The following is a 12,823-nucleotide window of genomic DNA, read 5'->3' as shown; positions in this document are numbered from 1 at the left end:
TTAGGACACAAGGATGGAACAACAATCTCTTGATTGATATTCTTGTTAGATACCACCTTAGGTAAGAACCCAGGTTTGGTACGCAGGACTACCTTATCCGTATGAAAAATCAGATAAGGAGAATCACATTATAAGGCAGATAGCTCAGAGACTCTACGAGCCGAGGAAATAGCTGCCAAAAAAAAAAAAAAGAACTTTCCAAGATAAAAGTTTGATATCTATGGAATGGAAGAGGTTCAAACGGAACTCCTTGAAGAACCTTAAGAACCAAATTTAAGCTCAATGGTGGAGCAACAGGTTTAAACACAGGCTTGATTCTAACTAAAGCCTGACAAAATGCCTGAACGTCTGGAACATCTGCCAGACGCTTGTGCAAAAGAATAGACAGAGCAGAAATCTGTCCCTTTAAGGAACTAGCTGACAATCCTTTTTCCAAACCTTCTTGGAGAAAAGATAATATCCTGGGAATCCTGACCTTACTCCATGAGTAACCCTTGGATTCACACCAATAAAGATATTTACGCCATATCTTATGTTAAATTTTCCTGGTGACAGGCTTTCGTGCCTGTATTAAGGTATCAATAACTGACTCGGAGAAGCCACGCTTTGATAAAATCAAGCGTTCAATCTCCAGGCAGTCAGCCTAAGAGAAATTAGATTTGGATGGTTGAAAGGACCCTGAAGTAGAAGGTCCTGTCTCAGAGGCAGAGACCATGGTGGAAAGGATGACATGTCCACTAGATCTGCATACCAGGTCCTGCGTGGCCACGCAGGTGCTATCAGAATCACCGATGCTCTCTCCTGCTTGATCTTGGCAATCGGTCGAGGGAGCAGAGGAAACGGTGGAAACACATAAGCCAGGTTGAAAGACCAGGGCGCTGCTAGAGCATCTATCAGTGTCGCCTTGGGATCCCTGGACCTGGATCCGTAACACGGAAGCTTGGCGTTCTGGCGAGACGCCATGAGATCCAGTTCTGGTTTGCCCCAACGATGAATCAGTTGTGCAAAAACCTCCGGATGGAGTTCCCACTCTCCCGGATGAAAAGTCTGACAACTTAGAAAATCCGCCTCCCAGTTCTCTACACCTGGGATATGGTGGCAAGAGTGAATCTCTGCCCAGCGAATTATTTTTGAAACTTCTAACATCGCTAGGGAACGTCTTGTTCCCCCTTGATGGTTGTCCGACTGAAATCTGATGTACCTCAGAGTTGCTAACTGAGGCCAAGCCTGAAGAGCATTGAATATCGCTCTTAGTTCCAGAATATTTATTGGAAGGAGAGACTCCTCCTGAGTCCACGATCCCTGAGCCTTCAGGGAATTCCAGACTGCACCCCAACCTAGAAGGCTGGTATCTGTTGTTACAATTGTCCAATCTGGCCTGCGAAAGGTCATAACTTTGGACAGATGGACACGAGATAGCCACCAGAGAAGAGAATACCTGGTCTCTTGGTCCAGATTCAGTTGTAGGCCTGTCAAAAATAATCGTTTTGACGATGCATCGCGATGAGGCATGAAACGATTCTGTATCGATGCGCTGAGACGCGATAATCGATTAACGTTACCCACGTGACCAGCCTCCAGGACAAGTAACAGAAAGTGCGCGGTACATCGTTTTGACGTCACGTCACCCAATAAAGCAACATGGGCGCTCCATGGAAGTGCCGAAGTTACGCAGTAGGAGCAAAGCAGGAATGTGTTGCCTGAGATTGATGATGGTGAATGTGATGACGATTCCTACTCCGAGTATACACGGCGGTATACAGCTACACGGCGGGCTCATTTTTATTTTGTGGGAGACAGAGGAGGAGACCTATGGTGAGAATTAGACTAACTGCTTAGTTACCAAAACGTCGTACATTTTGCCAATGCCATAATTGCCATGCCTATTGCCTCAAGTGCCTACTTGCCAAAGGTAAACTAATTATTAACTTACTTAAAGAGCAAATCAATAAGGGGTACACATTTATTACACAATAAAGGGTACAATTAAATACTTGCCTTATTTACTTAACGTAGTATGTACTACTACTACTGCTGAGCTGACTGAGGCTCAGGCTGCTGCATAATTAATTGCTGCATTATTGAATAATATTGCATATATAAAAAATGTATTATAAATAAATATAGCATACTATTATTGTCTAATGTCTCTATTAGTCTAATCTGTATCTATCTATATCTACATGTTTTTCACATGGATGGATGGCCTGGTCTGAAGTTCTAATATTTTAATAATATACACTTTTTATATATAATAATAGTATTTATTTTTTTAATATAATACATTTTATATATGCAATTTAATATGCAATTGCATGCATGTGCTGACTCTGAGTGCTCTCTTAAAAGATGCCAATCCGAAGAACCCAATCTTTGTTTTTATTTTATAAGTTAACAAAACTTAACAAGGCTAAAAGCTGCATTTTTTAAACATACTAAACTAAAGGCCATAAAACCCATTTGTGATTCAAGAAAGTGCATGCAATTTTAAACAACTTTCCCTATTATATAATTTGCTTATCCTTTGTTGAAATGCATAGCCTCCTCCTTGTGCACTAAGTATTATATAGTAAGTAATGTGTGTGCTGTGCAATGCATTGCTAATATGTCATCAACAAACGATATCTGAGAAGTATGAAGCAAATTAAATAATAGAAGTTAGTTATGATGTTTATTTAAAATTGTATTCTCTATCTGAATCATGAAAGTAAATGTTTGGGTTTCATTGCACCTTTAAGTGTGTAATATATTACAGTAACTTACAGTGTCAGTGAGTGATGTCCCCTGCAATGCAATTTGTTTTAAAATTTATGTTCGCAAAATGTATGGCATTGGCAAAGTAGTTGAAGTTACTAGTACTTGTTGATTTTACATTTGCGGCTTGACATTTTGACAACTGGAACTTTTCTTTTTTTTTTTTTAACACTGACAGAGTTCGACGTTGACAACAACATCATCCGTCACATATGTACATGTCATGCTAAAATGACAGAGGGAGACAAAAAAGATAGAGAGATAAAAAATGCACCTAGCATTTTAAAAGCAAGCATCTGGGCACATTTTGGATTTTATGAACATACTGGAAAGCACGAATTGGACAAGACACACGCGGTTTGTAAAGCCTGTCACACAAAAATTAAATACCTAGGGAATACTACTAACTTGAGAAATCACGCTAGACGTTTTCACTCTGAGATGCTATCCCCTGCCGCCAGTGCCACTGCCAAGGAAATAACAAGACTAGCTGAAGCTCATCAGCCAAGAATTGATGCAATGCTGTCAACTTTGCCACCCAACTCTGAAAAAGGGAAGAGAATAACCAAAGCTGTGGCAACTTTCATAGCGAAGGACCTACGGCCTTACTCTGTTGTGGAAAACCTTGGGTTTCGCAACCTGTTGAAGACACTAGAGCCACGTTATAAGATCCCGTCACGCAATCACTTAACAGAAAACGTTATACCTGCACTCTACCACGAAACAAAAGCTCAGGTAATTGCATCAATGAGCCAAGCCAGTCGAGTCGCAATAACGTGTGATTCATGGACTTCAGTCACGACGGAGTCTTATGTAACAGTAACTGCACATTACGTTAGCAAGGACTGGAAGATCTTGTCGCATGTGCTGCAAACGAGAGCAGTTTATGAGTCTCACACGGGTTCTCATCTGGCGGAGCTACTGTCTCGTGTCGTGGAAGAATGGCAGCTGTCCAATAAATCTGTAGTGCTTGTGACCGACAATGCGTCGAACATGATTGTTGCTGCTCAAGTTGGAAAATTCCCTCATGTAAAATACTTCGCCCATACACTGAATCTCGCATCCCAGCGGGCGCTGAAAGTGGCCACGCTCTCCAGGTTTTTAGGCAGAGTGCGACAAATATCAACATTTTTTCACCGCAGCACTACAGCAAACCACTGTCTGAAAGAAAAACAGAAATGTCTTGACCTGAAGAATCATAAGCTGATAACTGATGTGACAACAAGGTGGAACAGCTCATATGACATGGTCGAGAGGTTCCTAGAACAGCAACCTGCAATCTGTGCCACATTGTTGTCTCCAGAAGTCAGAAAAAGTGAGTCAGATCTCTGCACTCTCAACGAAACAGATGTGTCAAATGCAGAGGATGCTGTGAGTGCATTAAAGCCAATGAAAGATGCAACCACACTGATGTCAGAAGAGCGCAATCCAACTGTTTCTCTCATTGCCCCTCTAAATGCACAACTGCTCCAGAACATGACAGACACCATGGGAGACACACCCATGATCCATGAGATCAAGAATGCCATCAAAACAGATCTCCTGAAGAGGTACAGCAGTGAGGCAGAGAAGAATATACTTTATACAGCCTCTACCCTGGATCCTCGTTTTAAAGGACTGCCTTTTATTCTCACAGAGGAGGAGAGATTGGAGATATACAGAGGAGTGACTGAGGAGGCTGCATCCTTGGAGGTAATTTTAATTGCATAATGTTTCTTGAAAAATGTATAAATTGAAAACAAACATAAAACATACCATCCATACAAAATAGGCTTAGCTAGCAGTAGCTTGATTAGTAGCTAGTTTAATGAGTACAAGGTTTATTATATAAGTCAGTTTGAAAACGCCACAGTCAGTCAACTTTCCTCCTCCTCCGTCCACTCCCGAGTCCTTCCTAATAGATGTGAGCTGTTGCATGCATTTATTTATGCATTACTGTCTCTCTGAGCACACACATAGCATTAGCTGGCTGGCTGCTCGAGGTAATAATGAATGCTATTTTTTCTATTCTTTTGTTCAAACACAGATTGAGTGTACTAGTACAGTTACATCTAGGAGGACAAACGTGGATGAAGTGCCACTGCCTGAGGGAAAAGAAACTCTGGAAGAAGAATCACCCATCGAGGAGGATAACCCTTCTCCTCCCAAAAGAAAGTCCACATCGCTGCTCATGACTTTGCTGGGACAGGCTTTCACTGACACTGAAGGCACAATAGAACCCAAGACCCCCTATGCCAAGGCTGAAGAGGAAATAGAGAAATATTGTAAAGCCCCATCTCTGCCTCTCACTGAAGACCCTTTGAAATGGTGGCATGTACATGAGGTCATATTTCCCCTCCTCTCTCATTTGTCAAAGCGATACTTGTGTATCCCAGGTACAAGCGTGTCTGCAGAGCGGGTTTTCTCCACTGCAGGAGATGTGGTAACTGCAAAAAGAAGCACCCTCAAACCACAGCATGTGGATCAACTAGTGTTCTTACAGAAAAACTTACATATTCCATAATTCTGAGTAGTGATTCAGGTTTATAATATTAATATTTAATGTTTTTTGGCACTTTCAGAAGAATGTGCTGTGTGCCCCACTGCCCAGTGCAGACTACTGTTAAGTTATTATATATTTGTTACTGTTATATAGCTTATAGCTTTTTGAAAAATGAAGCTTAAAACCTTGAGTAAATCTTTGTTGGATCACAAAATATACTAGTACACTACACGACACGACAGACCACGTCACTCTGTCACAGTCACACACACACACAAACAATACAAAAGAAACAACACACAACTGCACACACCTCATGTGTGCTTGTCAGTGTCACCCTTCACCATGATTCACTTTTTATGATGTGTGTTTTTTTTGGTATTGTTTGACTGTGACTGTGTGTGTGTGTTGTGTAACAATATATTTGTGATCCCATAAAGATAATCAAAGTTAGTAAATCTAGTAGTTAAATGCTACTTGTTGTATAATGTCTATTACTACTTCTAGTGTTACTGTGATGTTTGCCAATCAGGAAGTGCTCTTTTTTGTAGATGTTGTGCTATTGTTTACAGCACACCCCTGCATTATTTGTTTGCAATGCAGTGAGTGCATAGTGCATAAGGGATTATTAATATTATTCACACTAAAAATTGTCTATTTTAAATAGACCCTTTAAGAAAGATATCATATGTTTTTGTTTATGATCCCAATCCCAAATGCCATCCCACTCCCAGGCAGATCTGTAGGGGTTAACCTAATATAACCAACCAGTTAACAATAACAATGTGTGTACTGTCTAACTGTCTTTATGAGTGTGTGAGTGTGACTGAGTGAGTGAGTGCCAGTTTGAAAAGTTTGTATGTATCTATGAGTGTGTGTGAGATGAGTGTATTAACTGCCTTTGAATGTTTTTGTTTGTATGTGATTGTGTGTCTGTCCCAGTGTCTAAGTGTCTATGAGTGTGAGTGTGACTGTGGCTGACTGGCTGTGGTGCCTTTGAATGTTTTTGTTTGTATGTGTGTCCCACTGTGTCTGAGTGTCTAGTGAGTGTGACTGTCCAACTGTCTATGAGTGCACTGTGCAGAGAGTGAGACTGAAGCCAAACCACTATAGGGGAAGGAAAAGCCTTGAGTAAACCTTGAGTAAATCTATATCACAAATATACTGTACACTACAGACAGTACAGCACACACACACACAACAGCACAATACAAAAATAAAGCACACACCCCTCAGGTGAGTGGCGTGCCACCCTTTCTTCACCATGATTTACTCCTTGATGTCTGTGTCCTTTTTTATGTATTGTTTGTTTGTGTGTGACTGCTGTGTACTGTTCAGTGACAGACTCAGTCACTGTTCAGTTGTGTGTAGTACTGCTTTAACAGTAACTAATAACTAACTAATTATATTTGTGATCCCATAAAGATAATATAATCATCGAGAAGAAACTGTAGTTATAGTAGTTCAGTTCAATGCTACTTGTTTTAAATGTCTCTCTCTCTAGTACTATTGTAAGTCTGCAACTGTGTAAACTAATTGCATATGTCACAATCGCATGTGTGTTGTGTGCACACTCTGTGCTGTGTGTTGTGTTCCAGATTCTTCACGTGATGTTTGTTTGCCACAAATTGACAGTCATGAAGGCACAGTGGACTGCACCTGTAATTTTGTACCTATAAGGGATTTATGTTTTGTTTTCTGAGGACAATTTTCACACAAATAAGGTATTATGGTGGTAACTTAAGCTTAACCTATCTATTTTGGTTTTAATTTAATGTCTATTATTATATTATATTATTATTACTAAGTAAGTAAAGACATTAAATTAAAACCAACATAGATAGGTTAGACATTTGTTGTTCATGTTTCTTTACAAGTGTATAGTGTACTTACTATATATAATATATACATTTAAATATTTTATTTTATTGAAGAAGTACACTGTGAGCACTGCACTTTTTACACTACGTTCTCTGTAACAGTACAGTTTGATGCCATAATATTGTTTCCAAACCAATACAACAATTGCCATTTAGTATTTACTGTTCTATAAACTGTTGTTGTCTGCTGTGTTCAGACTTTGCCACAGGAAGAGTGTCCTTTTTTGAGCTAATAAAATAAAAAAAGAGTTTATTTCAATATTTTGACTGCTTGAATTTTTTTTTCTGAAAAATTAAAAAATTGGGCAGAAATAGTGCAGTAATCGTGATGCATCGTAGAATCGAATCGTGAGACAGGTGAAGATGCGCAGCTCTATTCAGTTGAGGGGACAAATCTGTGTAATCCCCGTTCCACTGACTGGGCATGCATAGTTGCAGCGGTCTGAGATGTAAGCGTGCAAACAGCACTATGTCCATTGCCGCTACCATTAAGCCGATTACTTCCATACACTGAGCCACCGAAGGGCGCGGAATGGAATGAAGAACCCGGCAGGAATTTAGAATCTTTGATAACCTGGACTCCGTCGGGTAAATTTTCATTTCTACAGAATCTATCAGAGTCCCTAGAAAGGAAACTTTTGTGAGTGGGGATAGAGAACTCTTTTCCTCGTTCACTTTCCACCCATGCGACCTCAGAAATGCCAGTACTACGTCCGTATGAGACTTGGCAATTTGGAAGTTTGACGCCTGTATCAGGATGTCGTCTAAATAAGGGGCTACTGCTATGCCCCGCGGCCTTAGGACCGCCAGAAGCGACCCTAGAACCTTTGTAAAGATTCTTGGGGCTGTAGCTAATCCAAAGGGAAGAGCTACAAACTGGTAATGCCTGTCTAGAAAGGCAAACCTGAGAAACCGATGATGATCTTTGTGTATCGGAATGTGAAGATAAGCATCCTTTAGATCCACTGTAGTCATATATTGACCCTCCTGGATCATTGGTAGGATGGTACGAATAGTTTCCATCTTGAATGATGGAACTTTGAGGAATTTGTTTAAGATCTTTAGATCCAAAATTGGTCTGAAGGTTCCCTCTTTTTTGGGAACCACAAACAGATTTGAGTAAAAACCCTGTCCCTGTTCCTCCTTTGGAACTGGATGGATCACTCCCATAACTAGGAAGTCTCGTACACAGTGTAAGAATGCCTCTCTCTTTATCTGGTTTGCAGATAATTGTGAAAGGTGAAATCTCCCTTTTGGGGGGGGGGGGGAAGCTTTGAAGTCCAGGAGATATCCCTGGGATATAATTTCCAACGCCCAGGGATCCTGAACATTTCTTGCCCACGCCTGGGCGAAGAGTGAAAGTCTGCCCCCTACTAGATCCGTTACCGGAAAAGGGGCCGTTCCTTCATGCTGTCTTAGAGACAGCAGCAGGCTTTTTGGCCTGCTTACCTTTTTTCCAGGTCTGGATTGGTCTCCAGACCGTCTTGGATTGAGCAAAAGTTCCCTCTTGTTTAGCATTAGAGGAAGTTGATGCCGCACCTGCCTTGAAGTTTCGAAAAGCACGAAAATTAGACTGTTTGGCCCTAGATTTGGACCTGTCCTGAGGAAGGGCATGACCTTTTCCTCCAGTGATATCAGCAATAATCTCCTTCAAACCAGGCCCGAATAGGGTCTGCCCCTTGAAGGGAATGTTAAGTAGCTTAGATTTTGAAGTCACTGACCATGATCTAAGCCATAGCGCTATGCGCGCCTGTATAGCAAAACAAGAATTCTTAGCCGTTAGTTTAGTCAAATGAACAATGGCATCAGAATAAAAGAATTGGCTAGCTTAAGTGCTCTAAGTTTGCCAAGTATGTCATCCAATGGAGTCGCTACCTGTAAAGCCTCTTCCAGAAACTCAAACCAGTACGCCGCAGCAGCAGTGGCAGGGGCAATGCATGCAAGGGGCTGTAGGATAAAACCTTGTTGAATAAATATTTTCTTAAGGTAACCTCTAATTCTTTATCCATTGGATCTAAAAAAAAAAAAAAAAAAAAAAGCACAACTGTCCTCGACAGGGATAGTAGAACGCTTTACTAGAGTAGAAACTGCTCCCTCCACCTTAGGGACTGTCTGCCATAAGTCCCGTGTGGTGGCGTCTATTGGAAACATTTTTCTAAAAATAGGAGGGGAAGAGAACGGCACACCTGGTCTATCCCATTCCTTATTAATAATTTCTGTAAACCTTTTAGGTATTTGGAAAAACATCAGTACACACCGGCACTGCATAGTATTTATCCAGTCTAAACAATTTCTCTGGCACTGCAATGGTATCACAGTCATTCAGAGCAGCTAAAACCTCCCTAAGCAACACGCGGAGGTGTTCAAGCTTAAATTTAAATGTAGAAATATTAGAATCAGGTATCTTTCCTGAGTCATTAACATCACCCACTGACTGAAGCTCTCTTTCCTCAGCTTCTGCATATTGTGAGGCAGTATCAGACATGGTTCTTAAAGCGTCAGTATGCTCTGCATTTTGTCTCACCCCAGAGCTATCTCGCTTACCTCTAAGTTCAGGTAGTCTGGCTAATACCGCTGACAGTGTATTATCCATGACTGCCGCCATGTCTTGTAAAGTAAACGCTATGGGCGCCCTAGATGTACTTGGCGCCATTTGAGCGTGAGTCCCTTAAGCGGGAGTCTGACACGTGGGGAAAGTTAGACGGCATAACTTCCCCCTCGTCAGATTCCTCTGGGGATAATTTTTTTAAAGACAGAAAATGATCTTTATTGTATAAAATGAAATCAGTACATTTGGTACACATTCTAAGAGGGGGTTCCACCATGGCTTTTAAATATAATAAACAAGGAGTTTCTTCTATGTCAGACATGTTTATACAGACTAGCAATGAGACTAGCAAGCTTGGAAAACACTTTAAATAAGTTAACAAGCAAATATAAAAAACGGTACTGTGCCTTTAAGAGAAACAAATTTTGTCAGAATTTGAAAAACAGTGAAAAAAATGCAGTAAATCAAACAAAATTTTTACAGTGTGTATAATAGGCTAACAGAGCATTGCACCCACTTGCAAATGGATGATTAACCCCTTAGTTCAAAAAACGGATCAAAAAAACGAAATAGACGTTTTTTAACAGTCACAACCAACTGCCACAGCAAGCTGTGGCCCTACCTTCCCCAATAAACGACTTTGGAAAGCCTTTGGGCCCTTTAGAGATGTCCTATAGCATTCAGAGGGCCTTTGAGGGAAGCTGGATGTCACAGTTTGTAATTTTAAGTGCACCAACTATAACTTTTTATACTACAACAGTGGAAAGCCTCAGGAAACTGTTTCTAGTCAAAATTTAAGCCAGCCATGTGGAAAAAACTAGGCCCCAATAAAGTTTTATCACCAAAGCATATATAAAAACGATTAAACATGCCAGCAAACGTTTTATATTGCAATATCATAAGGGTATTACCCCTGGGAGTAAGCATGATACCAGTCGTTATTAAATCACTGTATTCAGGCTTAACTTACATTAATCCGGTATCAGCAGCATTTTCTAGTGTTTTCCATCTCTAGAAAAAATTATAACTGCACATACCTGATAGCAGAATAAACTGCACGCCATTCTCTCGCTGAAGTTACCTCATCTGTGTAATCCCCTCAGACATATGTGAGAACAGCAATGGATCTTAGTTACAACCTGCTAAGATCATAGAAACCTCAGGCAGATTCTTCTTCTATTTACTGCCTGAGATAAAATAGCACAACTCCGGTACTATTTAAAAATAACAAACTTTTGATTGAAGAAAATAAACTAGCTATATTTAACCACTCTCTCCTACAACGTCCTTGCTTGTTGAGAGTTGAAAGAGAATGACTGGCTATGACAGTTAGGGGAGTAGCTATATTATAGCTCTGCTGTGGGTGTCCTCTTGCAACTTCCTGTTGGGAATGAGAATATCCCACAAGCAATGGATGATCCGTGGACTGGATACACCTTACAAGAGAAATGGGGTCTAAAATAATGAAAATATTTGGCGCCAAGAATGACACACAAAAAAAACATCCGTAAATGACACACGCACGTCATTGAAGACGCAACCTTGTGAAAGTACTCAGCGTCGACAAAGAAGCCGGAAATTATGAATTTGCGTCATAGAATGTAACTTCGCGCCAAAAAAATCTCACGCCAAATATGTTGCATTATACTTTGGCATTTCGCGCCCTCGCAAGCCTAATTCTGCCCGCAAATTTAAAATGACAGTCAAAAGAAAAAAGACTATACCCCAGGTAAGAAATACATTTTCCTAAAAAAATGCATTTCCCAGATATGAAACTGACAGTCTGCAAAAAGAAATATACTGAAACCTGAATCATGGCAAATATAAGTACAATACATATATTTAGAACTTTATATAAATACATAAAGTGCCAAACCATAGTTACCAAAAGACACCCATCCACATATAGCAGATACCCCAGTTAAGAAAAAAAGTTTAAATAAACTTCCCAAACATTATACCTATACTGAAACTCTTTAGACTGCAAAGGGAAATATACCTAGACCTGACTCATGGCAAATATAAATAAAAAACATACATTTAAAACTTTATATTAATACATAAAGCGCCAAACCATAGTTGAGTGTGTCTTAAATAATGATACATACTTACCGAAAGACACCCATCCACATATAGCAGATAGCCAAACCAGTACTGAAAACTATCAGCAGAGGTAATGGTATATAGTCGATCTGAGAAGGGAGGTAGGAGATGAATCCCTACAACAGATAACAGAGAACCCTTGAAAAGATTTCCCGTGAGAGAAACCATAAAATCAATAGGCGGTACTCTCTTCACATCCCTTTGACAAACACTGTACTCTGAGAGGAATTGGGCTTCAGAATGCTTAGAAGTGCATATCATAGAAGAAATATAAAACTAAGAACAAACTTATTGAGGTTTGAGGAAACTTTGCCCCCTCCTGGTAGAAATGTATACCCCATACGTCACTAGCTCATGGACTCTTGCCAATTACATGAAAGAAAATGAAACGATCTTACCAGAATCTAGCCGTGGAACAGAAACACAGCCTCCCAAGTTTGACAGTCTTATAGCATCGCTCCCGACATGGACTTGAGTGATGGAAGCAGGCAGTGAAACTCGTCAACACTGATTGCTTAGGAGCTGTTAATATGAGTCTGGATGCGTTCGCAGAAAGACTCTCCCTGCATATCCAGACTCTTTTGTCAATGCTCTCACTGAGAGGCTGACAAGACTACTTAAAACTCTAGTCCTATTTCGAAGGGTAGATACCCTTCATAAGGAACGACTCTGAATCTTCTTACACTTCTCTGCCAACCTCCTGTGACGAAAGGCAAAGGATGACTGGGGTATGAGGGAAGTAGGTGGAGTATTTAAGCCTTTGGCTGGGGTGTCTTTGCCTCCTCCTGGTGGCCAGGTTCAGTATTTCCCAACAGTAAGGAATGATGCTGTGGACTCTCCTCATATTAAGAAGGTAAGGCTTCAAGAAGAAATTTAGAAAAGTGCTAGTTTTCATTTAAACCATATGAAATATTATGGGATGAAATATTTAACGGATGCCAGATGTCAAAATTTAAGCTTGATGGCAACAGGGTCAGAAGTATTTGCAGCAGATCTTCTTTACAATGTAAGTTGGAACCAAATAGAGTAAAGGAATTAAGAATATTTGGTCTATGT

General features: G+C 40.4%; 1 protein-coding gene across 9 annotated transcripts in view; it reads right to left on the bottom strand.

Annotated features, from left to right (window-relative positions):
• Positions 1-12,823, bottom strand: part of TRIP12 (thyroid hormone receptor interactor 12) — a 1,052,161-nt gene that overhangs the window by 341,101 nt on the left and 698,237 nt on the right. The gene's annotated exons all lie outside the window — the stretch shown is intronic.

The sequence above is a fragment of the Bombina bombina genome, chromosome 4 (assembly GCF_027579735.1).
Source record: "Bombina bombina isolate aBomBom1 chromosome 4, aBomBom1.pri, whole genome shotgun sequence".
Classification (NCBI taxonomy): domain Eukaryota; kingdom Metazoa; phylum Chordata; class Amphibia; order Anura; family Bombinatoridae; genus Bombina; species Bombina bombina.
Note: the sequence above shows the minus strand (reverse complement) of the source record. Positions and strands in the feature narration are given on the sequence as shown.